This window comes from Dipodomys merriami, unplaced genomic scaffold (genome assembly GCF_024711535.1).
Source record: "Dipodomys merriami isolate MVZ:Mamm:240054 unplaced genomic scaffold, mDipMer1.0.p SCAF_3, whole genome shotgun sequence".
NCBI classification, from domain to species: Eukaryota; Metazoa; Chordata; class Mammalia; order Rodentia; family Heteromyidae; genus Dipodomys; species Dipodomys merriami.
The window spans coordinates 116,593,971-116,609,663 of record NW_027204492.1 but is presented as its reverse complement, the minus strand read 5'-3'; the positions used below and the strand labels follow the sequence as shown (position 1 = coordinate 116,609,663).

Sequence of the window (15,693 nt, the reverse complement as noted above, 5' to 3'; positions counted from 1 at the left end):
CAATCCTAGTCCGCCATGATGAAGCCCCTGGCCCTCATGTCCACACCAGGGTCTCTGCCTCCTAGCCCCTTCTAGCCTCTCCTAAACCTCTAGGTTATATAGGTCACCCCAGACAATAGCCGGTGCTTCTTCTCACTTCTCTCTTGTGGGAAGGGGTCTTGCCAGCCCCTTTCCTGGCAATAAACCTTTTCTTTGTTCTTTGTACCTGGATGTCTGCGTGGTTTTCTGGCAAAGTCTACAATCCTCTAACGCTCTCTGTCTCTTATATGTCTCTACAATGCCTCAGAGAGTCTGTAAGCAAGAAGGCCATCACCAAAGGTGGCCCTTTAATAACAATCTGGAACCTCAGTCTTCAACGATGAGAATTCATTTAGGGAGCTCAGAAAATTCTCAGATGTTTCTCAGGTATTCAAGTCTTTCCACCTCTCTGAAATAGGCATTTAAAAATTTTTGAGATCTTTCTGGAAAGTTCTGGCATTCCATGGAAGTCACTAAATTTGATAATAGTATGTCTGTCTCTGTCCCCAAACCTAATCCTCTGTTACATGAACTAAGTAAAAAGAAAGGGCTACTGTCTACTCCTTGCCTGAAAATATTCATGGGGCTGCATAGTATCAAAGGAAGCTGTTTTGCTTCTGGATGATGGACAGTGCTGGGCTCAGGGGCTGGTAATAGATAGTACCCTCCAAGCAGTTTGTGGTTACAACTTCTCAACATCTGATTTCTCAAACTTTAAAACTTGTATCTGAAGAAAACGATTTTCCAAGTGCTCTGAAGTGGGCTTTCAGTCTGTCCTCTCTTTTGAAAACTAATTACATGTATGAAGACCAAAAACTATGAAGTTTAAATTATCAAGTGACAAGTACTGTATTTTCTCTGGTCCTTAAGCACAATAGGGTATAAAAGTGAGAACTCTAGACTGGGCACTGGTGACTTACGCCTGTCATCCTAGCTACTCAGGAAGCTGAGATCTGAGAATTGTGGTTCAAAGTCAGCCTGGCAGGAAAGCCACGAGACTTTATCTTCATTTAACTACCAAAAAAAAAAAAAAAAAAAGCTGAAAGTGGAGCTGTGGTTTAAATGGTAGAGCACTAGCTCTGAGCAAAAAAAACTCAGGGACAGTACCCAGGCCCTGACTTCAGGCCCTAGAACTGGTACCAAAAAAAAAAAAAAATCCCACAACATAAAACATAAAACAAAACAAAAAACCAATCTCTTGGTTGTGCTGCGTGTGTGTATGTGCGTGTGTGCGTGCGCGCATGTGTATGCATGCATGCGAGCATTGGTACTGGGGCTAAAAGTCAGGGTCCAGGTGTTGTCCGGTCCAGGTGCTGTCCTTTAGCTTTTTTGCTTATACTCTACCACTGAGCCTCAGATCCTCCTCTGGCGTTTTGTTGGTTAATTGGGGGGAAAAAAGTCTGACAGACTTTCCTCTCCAGGCTAGCTTTGAGTAGAGATCCTCTGATCTCAGCCTCTAGAGTAGGTAGGAATATAGGCATGAGTCACCAACACCAGCCTCTACAGTACTTTTAAATTCTTTGCAGTGTATGGTATAGCATAAACAATGTAAGTCTAGATTTGCAGTTTGATGTTAATTTCAAGTCGCCTTCTAGAAATGTAGAAGGAAATTACAAAAAGGAGTTCAAATCACAAAACTCAAGAGTTGCACATGTGAATTGTCTGAGCATATTTTCTAGAGGAATGCGGGGGCGCAAGGACGTGTGGCTTCAATAAACAATGCTTTGCTACATATTTTCACTGGATTTCCCAAGACTCTAGCTCATTTATTTCTACGCAGCCATTTTTGCCATACTTGAGTCAAATTGATCTAGGGAGTTTTATTTCTACTTACAGAATCTAATGTGGGCAACATTCTTAGGGCATAGAATGGAATTTGGCAAAATAGCCGCCATTTAAACTGGTTAACCTATCAATTACATCCTTCATAGAATTCTAACCTAAATTAAACATTACCAGTGTACAAAGGGAAGGTATGTTCAAACAAAACAAAACAACCATCAAATCTCTATATTACAACTATTAATGTGTTTTGCAGAATTTTTAAAGGTTGGGATGAATCCAAATTGACCATGCATATGCTGTCTTTGGCAATCATGTGGTTTTTTAAAAGCAATTATAAAAATAAAAGAAGCATTTGCTCATTACTGCTAGAATACACAATGTCTCTATAGGATAATTTTTGCTGTTGGAGTAAATGCTTGGATCCTTAAACAAATGTTATAGCTCATTACTTGCCAATGTCTGCCCAGTGTAAGAAATACAGTCTTGAAGAGGGGAGCAGGGAGTAAACTTAAGGCCTAAGTGGAATGGGAAGTGATGTCAGAAACATGGTCTAAACAAAAAAGAGAAAGAAAAAAGTGGGTTGAAGTTAAACCTCGGCTGCTCGAAATGCTCTCCTTCCTGCAATTATTATAGTAGCTTATAAGGAAAAGTAAAATAAAATGCAGTATGACGGTTTGAACTCAGGCCTTGCACTTGCTAGGCAAGCACTATCCCTTGAGCCACCCTTACAGTCCTTTTTGCTTCATTTATTTTTCAAATAGGGTCTTTCAACTTGTGCCTAAGATGGCGTAGGGCCGTAATCCGCCTACCTCCACTTCCCTCAGAGCTGAGAAGAAAGGAATGTAATAACGTGCATGCCAGAGGAAATTTGTAAATAAGCAAGAATTGAGTGTACTAGCCAAGCTTACTAAATTGTAACTTCCTTAACGACACAAGTATCTTTGGGCTTATCTTAGTGTCTTCCCATGTAAACAGTGGGAAGGATCAATAAATGTTCGCTGAATTGCTTCATTCTATTCAATGCCAAACTCCAACATTTCAGCAAAATCTCAACCGGGTCACATAACACAGAACACAGCTCCACTTCTGACTTTTTTGGTAGATAATTGGAGATAAGAGTCTCTTTGGACTTTCCTGTCTAAGCGGGCTTCAAATCACAATCCTTCGATTTTAGCCTCCTGAGTAGCTAGGATTATGATTGTGAGCCACCAGCGCCTGGCAGAGTCAATGGGTTTTAACTTTTTGGGAAACCTGTTTTTATGAGGCTATTTTGGAATGAAGATTACATGGGGGGATGGTGTCAGATATATTCAGTAGAATCAGAGTAAAATATCCCCCCTTGGGTCATCAGCACAATAATAAACTATTTAAAAAGTTATAAATATTATGTTTACTAAGTGAGAAGAAAATCAGAGCTCCACTTCCCTTAGGAGAATGTTTCTTTTCTTTTTCCTCCTTCTTGCTTTGGAGATTTCATCACATCATCTCAGGTTTCTGCTTTCCTCCTCTCTCCTTCCATCCCCTTCTTTTCTTTCCTCCTTTTCTTTTCAAGAAAGAGTGTCACTATGTAGTCCAGGTTGACCTCAAACTTGTAATTCTTCTGCTTCTACTTTCCAAATGCTGGTATGACAGTCATGTGCCACCACACCTGGCCTCATTTTCTGTCTTTCTGGCTGCAAAAAATATCTCTTGTACAAGAATAGTATTGGTTAAAAGGTCTTTATTGAACTTCCCCAGTAACTGGGTATGCGACAAACTCTGTCTCCAACATGCAGACTTCATGAAGTGGAAGGCACATTTGCTGAAGACAAATGTCTGTTGTCTACCATATGGATTTATACTAACCAACTGTGAGAACTAAGCCGGGAGCTGGCAAATGATGGCCAATGGGCCAAATCTGGCCAGCCACCTGTTTTTATAAAGTGTCATTGGAATATAATCATGACCATTTGTTTCTGTATGGTCCAGGGCTGCTTTTGTGCTGCAGTGGAGTTGAGCAGTTCTGACAGAAACCATATGGCCTGCCAAGTCAGAAAGAGTAGCTGACCCTTTTACAGTGTTTACTGCCTCCTACCTTAATGGATTCATCTGGGCCTCAGTCTCCCTATTTGTAACTGAGAGGCTACACAGGGATGAAGACGGTCCAGCAGGTTGACATACTGGCATCCTTTGGGGTGGTTGAGGGAAGTCCCCGCATGGAGCTGCAGAGCAGAAGTTCTAGTTTTATAGCAGGGCTGGGCTCCTGCCCAAGGTGAATCTGTGTGCAGCCAGGTTGGGAAATTTGGGAACTAGACAATTGCCAAGGCCCTTCAAGTTCCATGCTTTCATGACATGAACTTCTTGTGAAGCAAGTGGTTATCTGCCAACAGGAACAAACAAACACTTGGAGATTATGCCTAAATCAATTCAGCCTTGGCATTGAAGACTCATATTTGATTTATACCCTTCCAAGTCTCTGTCTGAACAGAGGAGTTGAGACTCTGGATTTGCAAGGCTAAAGATGCACGGCTATATAAATACAAAGCATTCCTTTGAAAGATTTACATTAGACTAACCGAATGAATTGAGTTCACTTTTGATCTATGGAAATCATTGACTTTTAATATATCACAATTAAAACTGGAGCACATCAAATTATAAGCCATTGGGGTGACAATCTCAGCTGCCAGCCCATTCTTCCAGACTCCCCTCTTGGAAGAAAGCCTCAGGCTCTCCTAGGTCTGCCTCAGACAGCTACACCTCAAAGACTGTCCTGGCGATGAGCTGCCAAACACTCGGAAGTCTGCAGGATGGTAGATAATATCAAATGCTTCTAAATCGTGTTTGGGGAAGGGATTAAAGACTATTTCCTAAGCCTTTGGAGGTTTAAATATTGCTGCAACAGCCTGAAGGATGGCATGTGCAGGCCCAGACTGCTCAGAGATGGGCTGAGGGCATGGAGGCGGGGAGGGCACGGGGGGAGGGAGAGGGGAAGTCTGCCTTGCTCAGAACTTTGAGGCGGTTTCCAGGCTGCCAGCTTGCCACTTGGGGTGGCTGCAGATGGTGGTGGTAGTTGTGGTGGTGGTCTCTATAAATTCTGGCCTTTCTACATCTTAAATAGGTTGATTTATTTTTGAAGTCACACAAACAAGTATATGCCTCCAAGAAGGAAACTGACCATTTCTCTTGTGTGTTGGCACCAATGCTTGGGTTCAACGAATGAGGTCCCATCTTCTGTTCCATTGACACTTAGGGCCAGATGATTCTCTGCTCTGAGGGCTGTCCTTTATATTATTTAGGCCATCCTGGTTTTAATCCATTGGATGCCAAAGGCAGCCTCCACCACTCTCAAGTTTGGCTAAAGGTGTATAATTAAGTTTATCTTATTGTCCTCAAGGATTTTTGCCAGTCTATCTCAAGGGGCAACGAAAGCTAACTTTGCTCTGAGGTAGCTGGGAATACAATATACTATAAATCTCAGAGGAAGGGCTAAAAAGTGGATTGAAATTGTCCACCATGTTATGTTGACTCCACAAATGAGAAGAGCCAGGTAACAGGAAATTATTCTCAAGAACAAGAGGAAAAAGCCTGCCTTGCTCAGAACTTTGGGACATCAGGAGCCATGAAAGAGGTGTGTGTAGCAAGGGAGTGGGAAAATCCCAGGAGACCAAAGTAATTGAGAAACGCAGCAACCATGTCCAAGTCGCTGCTCCCCTCCCAGGAGGGAAGGGAAAGTCAAAGAAGCCATCACAAGGCAAGAGGGACCACTCACTCTAGCTGCAAGATAAAGCCCCAGCTCCTGCAAGCTTTGCAGCTAGTGTGCAGATTTGAGAGAAAGTGACTGCTCCCGTGAGGGAAGCCTAGTCTGTCTTTTCTTTTCTTTTTTGCCAGTGTTGGGGCTTGAACTCAGGGCCTGGGCTCTATCCCTGAGCTTCTTTTGCTCAAAGCTAGCACTCTACCGACTTGAGCCATAGCTCCACTTCCAGCTTTTTTTTTTCTTTTTGGTGATGTGGTCCTGGGGAATCGAACCCAAGGTCCCAGGCATGCAAGGCAAGCACTCTACCACTGAGCCACCTTCCCAGCCCCTCACTTCCAGCTTTTTATGAGTAGTTTATTGGAGATAAGAGTCTCATGGACTTTCCTGCCCAGGCTGGCTTTGACCTGCCAATTCTCAGATCTCAGCCTCTTGCGTAGCTAGGATTACAGGTGTGAGCCATCAGCATCGGGCCTCTGGATGCCTTTTTTGGGGGGGCGGGGGGAGAGGGTCAGTCATGGGGCTTGAACTGTGGGCTTGGGCGCTGTCCCTGCGTTCTTCATCTCAAGGCGAGCGCTCTACTGCTTGAACCACAGCACCACTTCCGGTTTTCTAGTGGTTTTATTGGAGATAAGAGTCTCACGGACTTTCCTGCCTGGGCTGGCTTTGAATTGCGATCCTCAGATCTCAGCCTCCTGAGTAGCCACCGGCGCCCAGCTCTGGATGGCTTGTTAAAAGAAAAGAGCAAATACAATTCCTTGGAGAAAAGACCTGAATATTCCAAGAGGCAAGAAGGAATTTCATTTCCCTTGAGCACCTAGTGTGGGATTCATTCAGCCTCCTCAGGTCTCCTAGAACGTCCAGAAACAATAGGCCACACCCAAGAGGACATCTTAATCCTGCCCTTTTCACTCTGGTTACCTTCAAATCTGATCAGACCAACCAACAACAACTGAGCTGTGCACAGCCTTGTCAGTGGGTCGAAGGAGAGGGACAGAACCCCTCTCCATCCCGAGAAGATCTTCATCCTAACCCCCAAGTGTGTAAAAATCCCTAACAGAAAAGGCCAGTCCTTCAGAATGGAAATCACATCAACTGCTTTGGAGCTTGGCTATTTACCTGACCTCTGTGCCCTGTTCCGGAAGGAAATGAGACCTCTGAGTGAGAAGAGCCAACAGGCCAGCTGTGAACACTAGACTTTTAATTTACAAAAAAAAAAAAGCATTCAGCTTGAATTCTCGCATGGAACAGTGCCCTGGTATGTGCCCTTACCTGGAATTCCAAAGAAATGAATAATGGGAATGTCACTATTTGTCCTCTCTGATTGTGGCTTTCCCCTGAAATGTGTTTTCACTTCAGCTTCTGGAATTAGGCAATTTCCAGATATCAACACCCACATCAACGATCTTTGATAAGTGCTTACATTAAAAATGGTTTTGTGAAATCAGCTCCATGGAACTCTTTCCATAGCCCTTTAATGCACTCTTACTACATGTTATCTTTAGCTCTAGACCATGAAAGAAGTGGCATATCTTTGTTATTCGTTTTTGCATTCCCAGGGTTTTCCCAGTGTTTCTCTTCACGGTAGCTACATAAAAATCTTCCTGAGTGGATTAAGAAAGGTTTCTTTTCTTATGTAGAAAAAGAAAGACTGGGTAAAATGGGGAAAAGATCTCTTACAAAGGCACAAAAGAAATCAGAGATTTCATGGTTTTCATATGACTTCAAGACTAAAACCTTGGCTTGCACCTGTGATCCTAGCAACTCAGGCGGCTGAGATCTAAAGATAGCTGTTCAAAGCCAGCCTGGGCAAGAAAGTCTGTGAGACTCTTATCTCCAATAAACTACTCAACAAAAGCTGGAAGTGGTGCTGTGGCTCAAGTGGCAGAGCACTAGCCCTGAGAGAAACAACTGCAGATTAACTCAGTCAAGTCTATCAGTAACACGAAAGACCAGCTTGTCCCCATGGTCTTCAGAAGAGCACCTGTTTGTGAGAGCCCTTCCTTTCTGCACCACTCACTGCAGCTTTAAAAAGTCCATTTTACTACTTAGTTTAGAAGACAGAAAAAAATCAAAGTTTCCACTCAGCTTTTGGAATTAGACAATTTCCAGATATTAACACCATGTAGTTCCCTTGAGGGTTGTTCAGTTTCCCATGTGAACCAGAAACACAAATGAACCCTGAGTAATTTACGATACTGTCAAGAAATCCACGATTGGATTACACCCATGAAGCCTTTATTATAACTGTAAAGTGCAGATAAAATAATACCTCATGTTCATCCAATGCTTACTATGTGCCAATCTCTAGACTCAGCCCTTTACAGGCATTTTCTTTTTCTTTTTTGATGAGAATTATAAAATGTGTTTTCTACTGTTAGTTTAAAGAGCCATACCTCATAGACGTGCAAAGACCTGAAAAGCACCACGCCGAAAAGTCCAGATCAGAAAGTGAATCCATTTCAAGTAGATTTTGCAAATGCAGTTGTGATCCGATTTTCCCAGCATGCTTACATCACATACTGCAGCTAAAGCTAATCTGTAGCCAGGTTCATTGTCTCAAGGCATTCATGTTCACTCGATTATTTACATATAGTCAGTGTAAAACTTTTACCAGGCTCCTGGGAATACATGAATTTATGATGTCAATGATATCAGGAAGAGAAGTTTGATCATCACAGCTGAAAAATGACACTATAATTTCAGCAAATCCTAACGAGCTTTAAGACTGTAACTGGTCTAGAGGAATTTGGTTGTTTCAAAACTTTTCAGATGAAATTCAAACGCCCTGAACAAACAGATATTCCCGACAGGTTTCCTCACTTTGCATCCTTAAATCAAATTACCTGGGGGGAGCCGCGCTATCATTTGAGCCATGCTTCCAGCTAAACCCTACAACGATATAGAAACTGGCAGGATTCTCCTAACTTGTCCCTCTGTGGTGCTCCTAAGGCTATGTGGGTGTGAGCTCTAAACTTTCAAGCTGACTTTTAACCTAACTCCATCTATGTAGGCACAATGACAGAGAATGCTAGCATGGAGAAAATTATTTTTGATGGCCTAAGAGGCAAGGCATCATTCTAAAGCTACATTTCCTCAGTAATTTCGAAGACGTCATTGTACACTCATGATGGTGGACTTCCACCAGACTAAGGGGCTGGTTTTAAACAACTGTAAAGCTACTGCATGGATTGCCAAAAATCTCAAGAGCCCCCCCAAAGTAACTGAACCACTTGAAGGGGATGTTACCTGTATTTTATCTGTTAGTCTGGAAAAGCAGAACAAATCAGGCCACAAGGACGTGACTGGTTATCTAGGTAATTTGGGGCAAGTGTTTACTACTCTCCTCCCCAATTTCTGCAACTAGGAAGTAGAGATGGAAAAACATGAGCCCCAAGATGCTCTAAAATGTCACCACAGTCTGCAGTAGGCAAACAGATGTTGGAACAGCACTCTCCTTAGGGTGAGTCAACAGCCAGAAGAAACACACACACATCGCCATCACTAGGTCTGCTGTGACAGGAACACATGGAAAGAAAGAATTGTGCTTACACCTGGATCCAGGAGCCAATCAGAAGCAGTACCTCCTCTTTCTCCTTTTTTCTCTTCCTCTCTCCCGCCTTCCCATTCTCTTCCTTCCTTCCCCCCTTCTTCCTTCCTCCTTCCTTCCCACCCTCCCTACCCCCTCTTTGTTTTTTATGCAGATACCAGGGCTTGAACTCAGGGCCTTGCACGGTGCTTGGCTTGCTTGCTCATATCTGGTGCTCTACCATTTGAGCTATGCCTTCACTCTGGCATTTTTGCTCATTAACTGGATATGAGGTCTTCCAGATTTTTCCAGATTTTTCTGCTGGATTGGCTTTGAACTGTGATCCTCCAGATCTCTTGAGTGGCTCAGAGTACAGGTGAGCCCCAGGCACCCAGCTATATCGTATGTCTTCTTAGTGTTCAAGGACAAGACTTTGACTGTCCTTTTTAAGCTTTGGTGGATGGGGTAGTGGGGACTGACTTACGATGCAACTTCTTTGCCAATCAAGAGACCACCATTGAGATTTCAAATCCTGTGATGGCATTTCCTTCTTTTCTTTCCTCTGTAAAAACAGTAACCTAGCCATTCTAATATCCTCCTTTGATCTAACAGAAAGTATAGACTGCATCAGCCACTCTCTCAAAAAGAAAATTAATGACTTCACTGCTACCATACAGAGAAGAGTAAAAACATCTAACCCCTCAACTAGCACTCAAAACTTTTCAAAATCGCCCCCTTAAGGCAAGTCTTCCAACATTATTCCTCTTGGCCCCTCAGTCAGCGCCACACCTTGTAGCCAGCATTGTCCAGAGGCCCAGGCTGTCTTGCCTGTTGCTGCCAGACAGGTCTCTGCTGGCCTTGTGCGTGTGTGGAACACCTAACTTTGCTTCCCTGATGCCTAATCCACCGATCTGTCAGAGGAGCTTAAATTCCACCACCCTGAAGTGAAGTTTATTGTCTACTCAAAACAAGAGCCAACCCTTCCTCCTCTGAATCCCAGAGCACTTGTCTAATGCATCCACCCTGAACACGCCCGTCAACAAGTGCTTATTCACCAGCATGCTTCTGCCCTTGGCCAGGTCCTTTCGAAATAAAAGTGCAAAGAACATTAAAGTAACAACAGGGAGTCTTATCTCACAAGCAAATAGGGCAAGCAGTGACTACAAAAAATATGTGGCAGCCAGTCCCCTGCCAAAGTCCACACCCGCAACCATTACCCATAAGCATACACATTCTGTCTGCTGGTTTCCAACAGTAGCTCCGACATATTTCACAGGCTTCCTCTGGGCCAGACACAGTGCTAAGGGTTCACATGAAACACTGTATTTTGTTCTCTTGTGCTTTGTGAAAGTAAGAATAGAATATTATTAGCTCTGTTTTATGGAGTATAAAATGTAGCACAAGAACATGAAGCAATTGTTTACACAGCCCCATAACTGAGAGGTACCTTGCGTACTTGTCTGTGCATTTTCCAGAACTCCCTGAGCTTGACCAAAAAAAAGAAAAAAACCTGATTCCAATCACAATATATTGTCAGGCAATAATGCAATCCCCTGCGCAGGGGATAAGGGGAGAAGCTCTCATGGGGAAACAGATGGGGAGGGGGACGAGGAGGAGGAGGAGGAGGAAGAGGAGGAGGAGGAGGAGGAGGCCTTCAAGGCAATGGCCTTGAACTTAGCATTAAGCATATTCTGGAGATGCTTTCTTTTCATTCTTGTCTGAAACGTTTTTCGACTAAACTACAAAAATAAAAATTACTATATTATCAAATATCTGAAAATCTTATCATCACATAGGAATGTTTGTAAACATAGGCATTCCAGATGAAAGCAATGTCACAAAATAAGCACACAGAGTTACATTTTGAAGGAGTCACTGGACCAGGTGAGACTCCCTATAGCTCAACCATTTAGGAGACCAGCTCTCACTTATTCACATGGTCCATGGTGCAACATCCTAGCGCATAGCTGTACTTCCCGTGAAAATCTACTTTCGAATTCTTGTGAGCCATCTTGGAAAACTACACAGGGTTATACAAGGGTGCTTAAAAGCAAAACTGGATGACTGGTAAAGGGGATGCTATAGACATTTAGTAAGCTGGGCATTGTTTTCTAATATAAGCCTTGGAAAAATGTTAGGTGAAATATCTCTTTTCTAGAAACCTCCTAGACCCTAATGGCAGGGGTCACTGTCACTGATTTGAACACAATGCCTCTTGTTCCACCAACAGTGAACATATGAGCTATTAGAATTCCCTACTAGGGAATGAAATTCTCTGTGTAGGCAGTGACTGTTTCTGTTCATATTACCTTCACTCCCTAAACATATATTCCTTTTCAATGACATCTCAAAATACCTGTATAAACTTGTACATTCCTAAAAACAGTTCTACAAGTCCTAAAACAAAAAAATAAAAATACTGTGATGACAAGAACTTGAAAATTTTATTCTGAATGGAAGGATTTACTGTACCTCTCCTAGTCGCTAGCTAAATAAGTAGAATAAAACAATTAGCCAAGGGAGGGGAGTGTAATTGGAAGTGGGAGGGAAGGGATGTTAGGGGAAAAACAAAGAAGGAGGCAACAATGCTTGATAAGAAATGTACTCCTTACCTTGCTAATGTAACTGTAACCCCTCTGTACAGTATTTTCACAATAAAAAATTTATGAAAAAAAAACAATTAGCAAGCCTATGGCAAATTTGAAGATACAATACACAATCTTATTTTAATATCTGATAAGTAATACTTCTTCCATAAGACTTGCATATTGCTATTATATAGCAATATGCATTTAAATTGAAAGTCAACAAGTTAAAAACAGGTTTAAAAATACACATATTTGGAACTTCAAAAAAGTCTCACAAAAGATATCTACCATGTCCAAAACTGACTTGCGGTCATCTAGCAAATGTTCAAGGGATGACTAAGGCAATGGAAATAATAGTTAATATTGCTGTCTGTTGCTATCTCTTGCCTATAGAATGAAGTACTTCTAAAGGAAACACCAACTACTTAAATTTGCTCCCATATAATGTGGATTCAAGCTGAAAGTAAAGAAATTCAGGATAATATTAAAATAAGCAAAAAGATATATACATACATATACATAGATGTGTATGCATATGCATGTGTATCATACATATGTGCATGCGTCAAACATCTACCATTTTCAGGCTTTTTTCTTTCTTTTTTTTTTTTTTTTTGCTTATGTGGTGCTGAGGAATCGAACCCAGGGCCTCAGGCATGCAAGGCAAGCACTCTACCTCGGAACCACCTTCCCAGCAACCTACCATTTTCAAAGAACCATATCCCAGAAATTCTACAGAATAAAGGAAAGAAGTTGAACTCAGTGTCCATTTGCAACAATAACTGGAAAAGACTTTCCGAAACAGAAAACCTTACAATCTACAAAGTAAACCTAAGAATAAAGTCTCCTATCTTCACCTCCAGATGACAAGCGCTACGTGAGGATGAGCAAACTTGAACTGGAACTTTTGGTCAAACTATTTAAAATTATAAAGGGCTGATCCACTGGCTGCCTTTAACTACAGTTAGACCTACAGTTGCGGCTCATTTGAAGAGGGAAAGCCATAACTGAAGGGCAGGGAAAGGTCAATTTTTCTCAATTGCTCTATTGTTATAGGTGTAACCAGAGGGAAAAAAACAAGAGCTCCAATGTGGTATATTGGAACAGAACAAGAGGAATTACTTCATTGTAACTACTTGAAAACTCTGGAACCTATTATATTAAATTCTCCTGTATGTTAGTTATATGGTTCACAAGTCAATCCAAATTTGGAAGGCTGAGAGTCTTCTTAAAATTCAATTAAAATTTTATTTAAAAGGGTCTGTACTATGATATGCTCCATTTACAGACCTTACATTTGGCAAGAAGGCTTTTCTCTTATTATCTTACAATAAGAGTTCCGGAAATGCAAGTTTAATTTTCTTCTTATTTCAATATTTCATGAGGACTTCTCAGTGCATAGTCTCTAAAAGCCTTAGATTACTGACATGACAATAGTTCAAGTAATGTAGAAGATTTTATTTGCGTGAGTTCTAATTGTTGGAATTTTTAATGTCCTCTTCTACGTTTAAGGAAAAGATTATAATGTACAGAATTATATTCCATTGCTTTACATAAACAAACATCTTTTATATGGATACCTGATATGACTTAAAAAATATCCACCCAAATTTGTAATACCCATCTTCCTCTGATGGACTTTTACTAACAGAACAAACGTATGTTCAAGTAGAAGCTGTCCAGATCCTTCCAGGTGCATATAGTAAAGCAAAGCCATCACTGTGATGAAAGCATCTTCAAATTTCTCCATAACTTGTGTTCCTGCACCATCATAAAGCTATACCATGAGATTCCAGAGCTACTGGAAAATAAGTGCACAGAGAAGATTCATTTACTTTTTTCAGATTAAAGTTCTAATTAACAAAACCACACTTTGTTGGTTGGGGTCCTTTGTGTATGCTATTGCTTCCTTCAAATATCAACATTTATATTATACTTAGATTTTTAACAAAACAGAGAAGTACATATGTTCATAAATCTGTGATAACTGAAATCTCAGACACCCAAATGTCTTATAAACTCTTGATTTTTTTCACTAACGTAAGTGACATGTTTCAGAACAAACATTCTATGCTAATATGAGATTTGTTCAAATGCCTATAAGCACATTTTGTTCAATGGCTGTAAATAATTGCTCATAAGCATATTTTGTTGAACAGCTGTATATCTGTTGTGGTGCACTGGATACTGCTCGTATTTCTGTAATTATAAAATAAAATACATTCACGCTTAGTTGTCAGACCCTCCCTGCGGTGGTACCAATGACCGATAATCCACTGGCTGATAGCTGATTGAAGAGTTTCATTTTCATCACCAAAAGAGCTAGAGTAGCACGACAATCTTTCTTCACAAATTTGAAGATGCTATGTAAATAATTAAAAACCGTGCTGTGACAGTACACAAGTAATAAACAGAACTTGATGAGTGGATTTAAATATCAAGTCTGTGATTTGCTGAATATGAAGCTTCACTGAGATTACGGTGTTTCAGCAAACAATCATTAAATGGTAGCATTAATTCAATCAAAGTATTAGTTCAAACTTTATCAAGGAAGAAAAGATCTGACATGCTGACATTTGGAAAACGGAGATCAAACATCTCTGTTCAATCATCCTGAACATTCTCCCTCCTCCCCATAACAAGAGAAGGAGGTTACAAAAGATCACCTTGGCCTTGAAAAATTGACAGCTGTATCGATTTCTGAAGAATTCACGCATGCATTCCCTTTGGTTTTATTCACTTTCATGGTACTTTTTTTTTTCTGATACTGCAGTATGATGTACAAAAAACCTAGTTGACATTCCTTTTCCCTTGTCTGTGTCACTTAAATCCTTGTGCTTAACTTCCTTTACAGGGCTTAAGGATGGATTGGTGCCAGTCATTCTTTGGACCCTTTAAGTGAAGCATGCTACCCAGGTGATGTATTTGCTGCCCAAGTGACATTTAGAAGCTGGAATTCATTTTAGCATGTCAACTTCCCCCAGCATGGTCAAGAAATAGCAAAGCTGAATCCCAGATGTGGCTCATTAATCCCGCTGTCACAAAATAAACTATCGGACCCAAGTAAACACAACTACCCATTAGCGCTAAGGAGAAGTGATAGGAACCATTTGTTAAAGGTGAGATGCTCTCTGAGTGATAATATTCTTTGAATCATGTGAATCGGTTTGTTTGCTCAACCACTTGGTATGTGTTTTTCCTGAGAGGAAAGACTTCAGCATATATTTACTTAGAGCTTTTAATTCATATTTCCTTTCCTTTTAATCAGTGGCTTCTGATCTAAAATTAGCTCATGAACATAGTATCTCATTCAAACTCTCTCAGTTGACTTTGTAATAATTAGCTCCCCTATTGCCTTAAGTTGAACAGACATCTGGGAACAACTTTTGATTTCTTCCCTGGTGCTTCCTAGCCATATTTGGAGAATGGTTTTTAAAACCTGATATATAGTCATATTAATTACTATCCCAAGCTGGTATTAGGTTAATAATTTCATGCTAAACAAAAAAGTTTGAACAGGCTTGCCTATAATCTTATTGAATAAGAAAGCTACATGCAAAGGAATTCTTTCTTGAAACCTGAGATTGTCAGAACGTGACTGCTCACCAATAAGCTGCATATCATTTTCACAAGGAAGAAAAGGGTCACGTGTCCTATAAAATCCCACATTTGCTACAGACATTTACTATAGACATTCCTTCTTGTAGTCTTTTGTTTGTGCAGTAACGAGATACAGGTACAATGAGAGTGAATTAGCTTTCCTGGATGAGTGAAGAAAATAGATGTCTGCTCAATGCCCACAGCCAGATTTTATCTGCTATTTTTGCTTGAGGTCCTGTCCCTCCTTTTCCCCTCTCCCATATTTCTCTTTTCCCTGTCTCCTGGAAAGAGACAGCAGCATTCTCTTTGCAAGAACTGCAGGGATTGAAAATGATCCAGAAAAACTACAAGGATTGAAAACGATCCAGAGGCTTTGAATTTGCCCTCACCTTGACAACGCTAAAATCACAAGCAGCAGTCAACTTTTACAAGATAGCCTT

At 41.0% G+C, this 15,693-nt stretch overlaps 1 protein-coding gene across 5 annotated transcripts in view; it reads right to left on the bottom strand.

Annotated features, from left to right (window-relative positions):
- The window catches only part of Mid1 (midline 1), a 300,223-nt gene that overhangs the window by 72,598 nt on the left and 211,932 nt on the right, over window positions 1-15,693 (bottom strand). The gene's annotated exons all lie outside the window — the stretch shown is intronic.